Source organism: Cupressus sempervirens, chromosome 11, assembly GCF_028749045.1.
Source record: "Cupressus sempervirens isolate cs-2001-9-10 chromosome 11, ASM2874904v1, whole genome shotgun sequence".
Taxonomy (NCBI): Eukaryota; Viridiplantae; Streptophyta; class Pinopsida; order Cupressales; family Cupressaceae; genus Cupressus; species Cupressus sempervirens.
The window spans coordinates 821,688,360-821,700,424 of NC_143128.1; the positions used below are offsets into that span (position 1 = coordinate 821,688,360).

Sequence of the window (12,065 nt, forward strand, 5' to 3'; positions counted from 1 at the left end):
AACAACATAGGACTATATTTCAAATAGGATAGAAAAGACCATAAGATCTTGCCCCATCAAAAAATAAATATCTAGACCTCAAGATCTAACATACAAATGTTCCTTTCCATTTCTAAAACATAACAAAATAACAATAGTATTATTTAATACCTTCCATTGCAATTAGATGAAGAAAAAAAAAGAAATCAACTCTCTACATTACCTATTACATTTAGAAAATATTCTTCTCCCTCCTCTTAAAGCTGCAAAACTCCAGAACTCAAAAAGAAGAACTTGGTGACAAAGGAATTTTCCCTTTTTAATGAATCTCCCCAAAGAAGTTTGGAAACCACCACAACTTCTAACATAACTAATTTTGTATTCTCAGGCACATTACTAAAATAATTAATTCTTATTAAAGAATTAATTATTTTACATTTCTTTCCCAGTTTAACCTATTTCCCAAGATTTCTCCGTACAGGTTTTCCCAAATGTCTCATATTACAATAATTATTAAGTCTCTTAAATAATTAATTATCTCAAATTATCTTTTGAATTTACCTTACTCTCTCCAACTTACCATTTATCATTTTAATTTTCAATATCACATTACAATAGTAATAATTAATTCTTTTGGAATAAATTATGTGAAATATCACATTACCTTAAAAGTTTGATATTTAAGTATTTTTCAAGTATTAATATTTAATTATTTATTTATAATGTTTTTTCTTTGAATGCATTTTAATTTTTAATTGTTAGGGAGGGGTAATACTTAGGGTTTTAAAACCCTAGGTAATAGCGGCTCTCTTTGGGGGCTGCATTCTACATTAGGATGCAGAGAACTCCAAAATCTCTATCTATTATTGTTTAGTGCTTCATCCATTGGCTATAGAGTCATTAATAAATGTGAATCTAAATGTGTACTATTTCAGTGAACAAAAAAATAAAATATTTACCGTTATCTCTGACTTCTACTTTCCAATGAATGTTGTACTAATTTAAATTCTTACATTGTAAAACCAATATGCTTCATTTCAGGATGATAGTCTGAGAGAGGGATCTTCTTGAATGCACATAAGCCTCACCAAAACCATTCTTTCCAACTTCCATTTCTTCACATCTCTACAATCTTGGCCCTTCAATTAATGTTTTGGAGTCTCTCATGTTTGAAGAATTTGTACACCTTCACAAAAACTGCTATAGTCTCTTGACATTCAGGCACCATGTGGTCCATGCTTTGGAACTCGGTATTATGATCTAGACTTAGAAATAATAGACATTGAAAACCTTCTTCTCAATTACATTTGCATATGTGAATATTCCTCGAGACTTGAATTTTGTAGATATGGGTTCTGCAGTAGTTATTAAGCTTGATAGCTAACTCCAAGAAGATCTTATGTGGAAGAATTCTCTAAATTGACTCCCAACTTGTAACTTTCATTTCTCAACATGGTAGTGTTCAAGACTAACATCAAAATAGACCTCCATAAGTTCCATTCTTTGGCTTTTAGTCAATCCATTCTTCCTTTTCTTATTTCTCGATCTTTGGGTGAAGGAGTGACACTAAACTTCATAAACTAAAATCTCACCACCTTAAACTAATCTCCTTGGTCCAAAGATTATAAATATTTGATACTTCTATCTCCTTCTAACTCTTCTCCCATGATAACATGTGGCTTGATTACTGGTGAATGATCTGTGCAAACATTTTGTCAAATGACCCCATGCTGCCAAATCTTGATTTATTCTTCTAGTAGGAAGTCACATTTTATAGAAACTTGTGATAACTTAGAATTATTAGTTGATTTGAGTCTTTCTTGGTGATACCAATCTCAGTTCCCTAGAAATCATTAGGAAACTGTCATTTTCATCTATATTTTTGAGTCCTATGAGCAATTTGGTTCAACCCAAATTGATGCCATCTTATCATAGAGGAATTGTCTACTTGTATTTAATCATTGCATTGACAATTGGTCAAGCAGTCCACATTCAGGCTCTATATTCAAGGGTTCCTTTTTCTATTTATCCAAACTCTATTTTATTCACCAATAACTTGTTCCCTCAATCATGGTTGTTCGAGTGCTTCATATTTCAATTGCATTTATCCACATCGAGGCTACACTCCATTAACATCTTGAATACCAGTAATTGACCAAAACCATTTGACATCATGATACCTTGATCCAAGCTCTATATTGGTTTAGTGCATATTTGTTGGTTTGAATAGTATCATTAATGCAAAATGAAACCATGATGAAACCGCAAAAGTAGTGCCCATGTAGAATTATTATTCATTAGTGAAGATTTGTCATTGGATTGTTGATGCTAAATCAAGAAAAGCCAAAATTTTGAGAGCCTTGCAATAGTACATCATGACTCTCACTATACAAGCCAATGTATGTCCTCTATAAGAAGCCTATAACTAGAGTTCTATCACCTTTTTAGCTGTCCATATATCATCAAGGCCTATCATTCTCTCATGGTGTGTTCTCTCCATGAAATTTTACCATTCATCAAGATATATATCCCAGTGTTATATTTTCAACAAAATGATCATTATGATTCATCACCTCTAATTTGTGTTGTAATACTTCAAGCAAGATATGATTAGTCTTCTAATTGTCTAAATTGATGAACGCTTGATGATTTTAGTGGCAAATTATTATTTCTAGTCAACCTCTCTCATCTTCCAACTATCAAATTTTGTATTTGCCTTACATGTCAACCCTAATTAGGGATTTTTTTCTTTAAAAAATAATCATTAACATCATTGAAGTGGCCAAATAACCATGGAGTTCAATCATGAATCAATTCAACCAAATCCCATTCTCTGAACAAGGCATCTCTTATAGTAAAATATTCACTGCTTCCTTGTATAGGTGTGTTTTCCTCCTTGACAAGAATGTCAATGCCAATGAAAACTTTCTCATAACCTTTTATTAATATTTCTTACAAAGCTTTTTGATTGTTTGTAATGTGTCCACTGATGCTCAAAGAATTTAAGGATAACATTGTGAACCATCACCTCTATTCTATTTGATGATGCTTTATACATGCAAAGCTTTTTTTTTCTGATTGCCTAAAATGAGAAAGACAAGATGACTCACAATGAAACACTTTGTTTTTGGAAAATAGACTAAAGCAGTCCTAAGATTGTCAACCAGCCCTAACTTAATTCTATCATGTCACTATCCATAATTTGATAATGAATTCATATTGTTGTCTAGAAGAATGTGAGTGAATAAATATAGTTGAAAGCCTAAATTTCCTCTTTAACTTCACAGATTTTGTAGTAACAAATACTTGATAGAGAAGGCACACCTTAGCTGATGTTTGAATCACATGTTACTAGATATCTTTAACTATGGTATTTTTATATTTTGGTGCGTGACTCCCAGAAAAATGATTTTTTTTTGCACAAGAAATTTGAATCCATAATTCTAAATAGTGAAATTGGATGAATATGGGGTGTTGCCTCTAAATTGAGTAGGGCCTTAATTTCTTGAAATTTTTTAGAATATGGATTGACTCAAGGAAAGGGAAAGTTTCAAAGATGATGCAACCATATTGAAGGGAAACAACAAAAAAATAAAACAAGACACAAACTCAAGTCAAAATTGTAAAATGGAGATGGTTATTTAGAATGGAGAGGAAAAAACCTAAAACATAACTAAATGTGACCATTTATATGGTGGAAAAAGTAAGATCTTTTTCGAACCAACTTTGGATAGAATGGACACGGATTTTTCAAAAGGTAAACTAGAAACAACCAAAGTGTAAGGTTTTTTCCATTAACAAGGCTAGGTAGGGGTGGAAAAATAAACACAGATTCAAGAGTGTTCTCATGAATAACATGAATTTCTTCATGGTGAAATATGAAACTAATGTATTGCATAGAATTTTTTAAAACTATATTTGAAATTCCAACAAACTCTTCCATACCTTGATCCTTTGATTGTTGCATTGATTCCTCCAAAAGTGACATTGAGGAAAGAACTATAGGGTGCTAAAAAAAAAAAGGATTCTTTTCTACTTCTTGGCTATCATTTGGTTCTCTTTCAATATCCTTTTATTCAGATGAGATTTTCTTTGGATAAGGATAGCACCATAGAAAGACTTTAGAAATGCTTTTTTTTTTGTCAAATCCCTTGCAACTTTAGCTTCCTCAAGATCTTTTGGTTCTTTAGGCTACATCAATGCTTCATTAGTTTCCAAGATATCAAACAAGAATAATTCGTAATCAACTTCATGCTCATAGGAAGACCCATCCAAGCATACTGATAGATATCTCATTATGTGATCAACCATACTTTTAGAAGACTATTCATGCTCTTCCAATCTTTTAGGATGCAAGTGTTCTTAATGATATTGTGTGCATTAGATAAGAAGGTCACACATTTTTTTTGTTTACCAAATTGAAAAGTAATCCTTGTCTCTTCTTCATCAATCTTTTCTTGTGTATGTTGATTCTTCATACCTTCTTGCACAACATCATTTGGTGAAATAGCATTAGTAGTCCAAAATACAAAAGAATCAAATTCTAAAGTTGGAAAATTTCCTATTAAGTTTTTATTTGATCTTTCACCCTCCAAGATTTTTTTAATGGGAGGTCTCTCAAGGATAATCATTGAGTCAGTTGACTATGGGGTGTGTTCATCATCATAATCAACATGTATATGATAGGCTCTGACTACACTATGGGGAGTGATTTCAATCATAGGAGGGATTAGGAGGTCTTCATCATTGATAACTATTAGAATTTGATAAAAAGAGGTAGGGGTGCTAATTTTACTACTTTGAGAATGATCCTTTTTTGTTTAGGCTTTACCATCAAATAATTTTTCTATCCATAGAGACAAATTCCTAGCTATGCAATTTATTTGCACTTCATTCCACTTAAAATCATGCCATCACCTAAACCAATAGACTTCCTTTGTGCATCTTGCAATGTTTGCACTCTTTGGTGCTTTATCAAACACTTGATTCAAGTTTGTAAAGCAACGATAAAAACACATAGTTGATTACTTTCATTGGTTGGCTATTTTGGGAAATTTTACGAGCACAACTATTGAACCTATCTACAAAATCCCTCAAAGGTTCAATCTCCTTCTTTTGAATTTGAAATAAATTCAATAATAACTTAGCAACATCAACTACAAGCTTAAATCAAATTTTACCTCAGGATCACTCCAACATGTGATACAACCATTATGCAAATTTGGACCCAATTAGTAGTGCTTCTAATGAGACTCCCCACAAATAGTCTAACAAATATGTTCTCTTCTTGCACACCAAGAATCCCATAGGTGATTATAGTTTCTTTAATGTGATCATCAGGGTCTTGATTTGCATCACTGGAAAACTTCAAGAGATATTCCATTGATCTTTTAGATAAGGTTAAGTATTGAGATAAAGCAAATGACCCAATCTAAGGCTTCCATGGCTGGGTTGCAACCAAAGCCATAACACCTGACTACTTTTACCAAAATAAATTAGATTCAGCAACCTCTATTTGCAAGGAGGCACTTGAAATATCCAAGGAAAGGAAAGTACTAAAACTTTTCTTTCAATCCCTAGCAGAGTCGCCAAAAATCTGTTAGAAAACAATTTTTTCCCCTCAAATAGAAATGTAGATAATGACTAGATAGCTCAAATTGAAGAACAAAATGTACTTATAGTTGGATGAGTTATCATTGATTGATAAATCTCCTCTAAATTGAGAGGTACAAATCCCTCATGAAAGCATATTCAATGAATGTACATAACAACATGTATCTTTAATCTGAAGACACAAGATTTCTAGCATTCATCCATCGACATGGATTGAATGCGATTACAAGGTTTACAATGAGATAATGAAAGAAAGATAAATAGATGGCAATATGACCACCTATTGAGTGTTTCACATTACTAGAAGAGAATAGAGATAATCAAACATAAATTTTGCAAAAGACAATAACATAAGACTATATTTGAAACAAGATAGAAAAGACCATAGATCTTGCTCTATCAAAAAACAAATATCTAGACCTCAGGATCTAACATACAAATATTCCTTTCCTTTTCTAAAAATAACAAAATAACAAAAGTATTATTTCATCCTTGCCATTACAATTAGATGTAGAAAAGAAAAGAAATCAACTGTCTACATTCCATGTTACATTAATAAAACATTTTTCTCCCTCCTCCTATAACTACAGAACTCCAAAATTGAAAAAGAACCTAGGGACAAAGGAATTTTCCCTTTTAATGAATCTCCCCAAAGAAGTTTGGAAACCACCACAACTTCTCATTGAACTAATTTTGTATTCGTAGGCACATTACTATAATAATTAATTCTTATTAAAGAATTAATTTTTTTACATTTCTTTTTCAATTTAACCTATTTCCCAAAATTTCTCCATATATATTTTCCAAAATATCTCATATTACAATAATAATTAATTCTCTTAGAGAATTAATTATTTCAAATTTTCTTTTCAATTTACCTTACCCCCACCAACTTACCATATATCATTTTTACTTTCAATATCACATTACAATAGTAATAATTAATTCTTTTGGAATTAATTATGTGAAAGATCATATTACCTTAAAAGTTTAATATTTAATTATTTTCCAAGTATCAATATTTAATTATTTTCCAAGTATCAATATTTAATTATTTAAATAATAAAATATAATGCAAAATAATTTATAATATTTTTCTTTGAAGGGATTTTAATTTTTAATTATTTGGGAGGGGTAATACTTAGGGTTTTAAAACCCTAGGTAACAATTCTATACATACTCTCATTAAATGGCACTTTATCACTATATGCTTGGTTTCTAAATACATTACTAGATTTTGGGATATATTAATAGCATTGGTATTGTCACAATGTATAACAATAGGTTCTTTCACTAGTTTTCGTATACCCTCCAAAACTTATTCATCCAGACAACTTGTTGACAATTGATTGCAACTACCAGATACTCTGCTTTGGCAATTGACTATGATATACAATTTTTCTTCTTATTGATCCATGCAACTAGCCTTTCTCCAAGAAAAAATGCTCTGCCATTTGTGTCGTTTCTGTCATCAATATTACCTCCCTAATCTATATCTGTATAAAATTTTAGATCAAAATATCATTTCTTTTCATATCACACACCAAAATCTTGAGTTCCTTTTAGATATTTAAATATCTACTTTACCACTATTAAATGTGACTCCTTGGGTTGTGACAAAAATCTTCCAAAAATTCCTACAACTTGAGCAATATCTAGTCTAGTGTAAATAACATACTATAGCTTCCCAATCATTGATTGATACAAGGTCTCATTTACTTCTCGGGATTCATCTTCTTTAGATAATTTGCAGTCATTAACCATTGGTGTATTGATAGGTTTTGATTTTTCCATTCCAAATGTCTTTAATAATTTTGTTATGTACTTTGATTGTGTAATATAGATACCCTTCTTCATATGTTGTACCTAAAGTCCAATGAAAAACTACATTTCACCAATCATGGACATTTCAAATTCATTCCTCATTTCTTGTGCAAATGAATTTCTTAGTACATCATGTCCTCCAAATATTATGTCACACACAAAGATTATAGCAAGTAGTACTCTTTCTTGGCTTTTAGTGTTGAGATATAGATTATAGTTGTCACTTGTTCTGACAAATCCTATTTTGATAAGATAAGTATGTATTCTCTCATGCCATGCTCCTGGTGATTTATTTAATCCATATAAAGCTTTATGTAATTTACACAACAAATCCTTTCCTTTTTTAGTAGAAAAAAACTTTAGGTTTCTTAATATACACTTCTTCTTCCAAGATTCCATTTAGAAATTCTAATTTGACATCCATTTGACAGACTTTGAATCCTTTATATGTTGCATATTCCAACAATATTCTTATTCCAATTCTAGCTATGGGGGAAAACATTTCTCCATAATCTATTCCTTCCTCTTGTGCATAGCGTTTGTAGACCAATCTTTTTTTGTTTCTAATCACCTCATGTTTCTAATCGCCTCACCACTTTCATTCAACTTATTTCTAAACACCCACTTAGTTCTAATAACATTTTTGTCCTTGGGTCTAGGGACTAGTAGTGACCACATTATATTCTTCTCTATTTGATCAAGTTATTCCTTCATATCTTGTTTCCAATGTTCATCTTTTAGAGCATCTTTCACCATTTTTGGTTCTATCTTTGACATTAGGCATTTATAAATTCTTGTCCTTGGTTTACTTCTGGTTAATACCCTTTATTTCTATCTCAATTATGTCTGACATACTAAGATTCATTATAATCCTTTTTGGTGTAATTGGTTATGTGTTTACATTTTGTCCTTTACTTTGAACTTGATGGGTCATTGTCAGTAGAATGTTGGTGGTTCCTATATTAATTTGTTGAATGCTTGTTTTCTTTGGTTCAAAGTATATCAAATCATCATATTCCTTAGGTTTTCTCTTACTGGTATCCTTATTCTATTTTGAAAATTCATCTATCTTTACATTTTCACTCTTAATGATTTTATTTGTTTTCAAGTTTAGACAGTTGTATGCCTTGCTATTTGTTGAATATCCTAGAAATATTCTTGCTTCACTTTTGGTATCAAAATTTCCATTTCTTTCATCTTTCTTTATATAGCACTTGCTGCCAAATATTTTAAAATAACTTACATTTGGTTCCTTTTCATACCATATTTCATAAGGTGTCTAATTTACTCATTTTCTAAGTTATACATGGTTAAGATTATCGACTGTTGTAATAATTTCTTCTCTCCAAAATTTGCATGATACATTGTTTTGATTTAGCAATGTCCTTGCACATTCAACCATGGATCTATTCCTACTTTCTAAAATACCATTTTGTTGTGGTGTTCTTGGTGCTATTAGTTGTCTTTTGATCCCATTCTCTTCAAAATACTAATTAAATTCATTTGATGTGAACTCATTTCCTCTATATGATTTGAAACATTTTTTGTTAGATTCCAATTTATTTTTTCACTCTAATTTTGTAGTTTCTAAACATATCAAATACTTCTAATTTTTCTTTCAAAAATCTAATTGCCATCATTCCTGAATAGTCATCAACAAAATTTATTAAGAATTAATTTCCACAATAGTTCTATGGGCCAATAAGACCAAAAAGATCTATGTGAACTAGATCTAATCGATTTTGAGTTGTGCATTCCTTTCTTAAAAATCTTGTACATGCATTTTTTCTTAATTGACATTCCTTATAGACAACCATTTCCAGTTTGTTTACTATAGGCATTTCTCTTACAAATTTCTTCTTTCATATTTTATTTTCTAGATTTTTAAAGTTTGTGTGACATAATCTCTTGTGCCATAACCATCTTTCCTTAACTTTATCAATCAAACATTGTTCTAGTGATGCATCTAACTTAAAAAGGTTTCCTTTTATCTATTCATCAATAGCAAGCAATCTTCCACTCTTTTCAAATATTTTGCATTTTGCACTAGTAGACTCAAACTTAAAAAATTTATTGTTTAATTGTGAAATATTCAAAAGATTATACTATAAACTGGTGCAGGAGCACCCACATAAAATATTTTGGACGTGATTTTCCATGAAGAATTATCCCGATTTTGTCTTTACGATAAGATCTTTTCTTAGGATTCATATAGATCATTGTGGGGTCATTCTTCCCCCATTCTATATTGATCTAGAGTATTTTGTAAGCTATTCTTTCTATTTTGTAATAATCTAGAATTTTTTGTAGACCGTCTTAACAAGTATAAATAGAGTTTTAGGTTTAGGTTTAGGTTTAAGGGAAAGTTTTTGAGATATGAAATTATTGGGAGAAGAAATCTATAGGAGAGTAAATGTATATATTGTTCATTTGATGAATTAATTAAGAAGAATTTTATAATATATATCTCTTGCTGGTGCTGGTTCCTTTTGATATTGCTTCCATTGAATTTATCTCTACATCATTTTTGGTATCAGAGCTTGGGGAAAGCTCCTGAGGCAATTAGATTTTATGTCTGTATTAGAGTTAAAAGCTGAAACATCAATCATGGCCACCAATGCTAAACTGGCAAAGAAGATACAAGAACATGAGAAAATCAATAACTGGTTATTAGATGAATTTGAGAAGATGAAGGGTCAAATGGAAAAGATAGTAAAGATTTCCTCAGAGCAAGAGGAAGAAGGGGAAGAAGAGGATACCCTTGAGTAGGAGGTGGTTAACTTACCTACAGACTAGAGATACTTTATAGAAGCCCTTGAAAGAGTTGGCAAGAAGGATGCCTAAGGTGACGTACCCATCTTCTCGAGAAAGATGGATGCTAATGCTATTGTGGATTGGATAGAAGCCTTGAACAACCATTTTGAATGTGAAAATATAGTAGAGAAGGACAAGGTAAAAATTGCCAAGTCAAAGTTGAAGGGACTAGCTCTCACTTGGTGGAATTTCACTCAAGGAGAAAGCGTCAAAGAAGGTAAGAACATGATAACTTAATGGGAAAGGATGTGTGCCAAGGTGAGAGAAACATACTTACTTGAGGATTATGAAATCTAACTTCATCTAAGGAGACAAAGTTTAGGACAAAAGGAGCTAGATATCTGAATGGATATCTAAGTCACAACCTATACTAAAGAATTCCAAAAATTAAGCCTGCGGGAAAATCAGAGTGAATGTGAAAGTGTAAAAGTTGCTAGATATCGCAATGGATTGAGGTTGAACGTTCAAGAAGAACTTAATTTATTGTGTCCTGATACAATACAAAAGTGCTATCAACTAGCTTTGAAGGTGGAAGCCAAATTGAAAAGAAGGCAAGAACAAATTAGTAGAGGAAGAGGAAGAAATCAAAAGGGGAGAGGAAATTTCCAAGGAAGAAGACAAAACTAGGAAGATCATAAGGAGATAAAGTAAGAAACCAGTCAAAGCGAAGGAAATTTCAAAGGTAACTTCAGAGGTAGAAGAGGTGGTTCAAGAGGTGGATTTGGTGGTAGAAGGGCAAGTCTGATTATTTATTTCAATTGCAATAAGGAGGGACATTATGCATCTAGGTGTCTGGATAGAGAAAGTTCAAGTTCACAAGGTGAAAGAAGAACACATTTGGTACAAGATGATGAATACCAAGAGAAGGAGATGGCTGACTCAAATAGTGTACCTGAAAGAGGAGAAAGTTTAATGATTAAAAGAACACTTTTGAAAGTGCCTACTACCATGGAACCACCAGAAAGGAAAACTATCTTTAGGACTACTTGCAAATCTAGAGGTAAGGTATGTAAAGTCATTATTGACTTAGGATCTACTGAGAATTTAGTTTCTCTTGAGATGGTTTAGAAGTTAAAAATTAGGAGGATATCTCATCCTTTTCCTTATAAGGTTTCATGGCTAACAAAGGGTCAACAAACTCTTGTAAATGAGTAAGCATGGGTTGATTTTCAGATTGGAAAGTATAAGGACATAATTTTGTGTGATATAGTTGACATGGATGCATGCCACCTATTATTTGGTAGGCCCTAGCAGTATGATTTACATGCACAACATGATGGAAAACTTAATATATACACCATCAAGAAGGATGGAAAAGTGATTAGATTGATTCCATTTGTTAATCATGAAGAAGTGGAAGAAAATAAAGAGAGGGAAGACAAAATTATGATGGTTGATAAAAAGGAATTCTTGCAGGACATGAAGAATGAACCTAAACCTTGCTTTCTTTTTCTACCTAACCTACAACCACATGAACCTATTGGAAATGACAAAAAGGAGGCTGAAACAAAGAATACAATTCCTAATAAAGTGAAAGAACTTTTGGATAAGTATGAAGGTTTAATTTTAGAAGGTATGCCAAAGTCTTTACCACCTATACGAGACATTAGTCATTGTATTGATTTCATTCCTAGAGCTACTTTACCCAATAAGGCTACATACAAGATGAAACCTCAACAAAATGAGGAGATTGTGAGACAAGTAAAGGAGTTACTTGATTCTAGCTTGATTATGAAAAGCTTAAGCCCATGTACTGTACTTAGTATTTTGGCACCCAAGAAGGAAGGAACCTGGAGTTTGTGCATTGATTCTAGAGCCATTAATAAGATTACAAT

The 12,065-nt window shown here is 31.7% G+C and overlaps 1 non-coding gene across 1 annotated transcript; it reads right to left on the reverse strand.

Annotated features, from left to right (window-relative positions):
• Positions 1-2,277: 2,277 nt before the first annotated feature.
• Positions 2,278-2,367, reverse strand: LOC149532079 (small nucleolar RNA J33). Its single transcript, XR_016359410.1, has one exon. It is a non-coding gene; the product is annotated as a small nucleolar RNA J33 (small nucleolar RNA).
• Positions 2,368-12,065: the final 9,698 nt, after the last annotated feature.